Genomic DNA, 1,334 nt, shown 5'->3' on the forward strand with positions numbered 1-1,334 from the left:
CGTGAGTAAGCCTGGGAAGAAATCGCACAGCTGTTGTTAGAAAACATAGTGGAAAGTTTGTCAGATTTCTTTTGTATTATGGTTTGCGACAAGCAGCCCTTGTTCGTGTGTAGACAGCAAGCTCAAGTTGCACAGCATAGGTTGAATATTACCATTGACATTGACTTAGATCCCATTGAGCAGTTCGGTCCATAAAGTTGTTGGTGTATTTCTGTGCTCCATATCTTATTAATTTGCAAGTTCGTATATCTGAATCCACTGCCTGGAAAGAGGATGGCGACCCAGGCAGGGAGAAGCGGTCGCAAGAAAAAAGCGGAGTACTGTACCAATCTAAAATGTGCCGGCTTTGCTATGCCTCATGCAATGCAACCGAAATCTTTCTCGGTTTCAGGGAGGCCATCGCGAAGTTTCCAATAAGAACTCGCCACGGGCTCACTGCTGCGTCGCAGCCAGAGGGGGTGGAAAAAACGTGGCATCATAGGGGCGCTAAAAGAGGGGGAGATTATAATTTGACCTAAATTTAGGTGAGATCGTAGAATCAACTCCAAAATTTCATATTTGACCTTGCAGTTAAGTTTACAACTCCAAAAAAATCAGCTTCAAACTCGATCCACAGTAAGATATTCAAAAAGAGAAATTCATCTATGAATAGTGCCAGCTTTGCGTGAATAGTACTTGACACTATTCACATCCAATTTTGTCCTTTTTAGTTCTCTAAGGGCAGTTCGAATTAGGAGCTGAAATTCTTTGAGGTTGTACTCCCTCCGGTCAATTTTACTCTGCATATAAGAATTGTCTGAAGTCAAACTTCATATTTATATGAAAAAAATATTAACAGCTACAATGCTAAATTTATACAATATGAAAACTAAAGTCATGACACATCTAATATTGTCAATTTCATATTCGGAATGTTGGTATTTTTTTTCTATAAACTTGATCAAAGTTTACGAGGTTTGACTTCTGATAAATCTTATATGCGAACTAAAAAGGACCGGAGGGAGTACATCATACACGGATGTGTCTAAAAATATTTTTAGAATTTTTTAACATGTTTTGAGTCTTCTAAAAGATTGATCTCATCGAAGGTTTAGGTGTGGCCGCAGGGTTGACCGTTGGTGCCGGAGAGTGGGAGTGGGGTTTGAGGCTTTAGAAGGTTAGTCAGGGTGGCGGTGCCTCTGGCCGTGGGAGGCAGTGGCGGAGCGTAGTGGGGACAATACCGGGCCTTGGCCACCCCTTGCTAGAGAAAAATTTACACAGTATGTTTATATTTCTACTAATCGCTCTACTAATCCTCCGGCCTTGTCTGATCACCCTAGTCTTTTCTATGTCAT

This window comes from Triticum dicoccoides, chromosome 5A, assembly GCF_002162155.2.
Source record: "Triticum dicoccoides isolate Atlit2015 ecotype Zavitan chromosome 5A, WEW_v2.0, whole genome shotgun sequence".
Lineage (NCBI taxonomy): Eukaryota > Viridiplantae > Streptophyta > Magnoliopsida > Poales > Poaceae > Triticum > Triticum dicoccoides.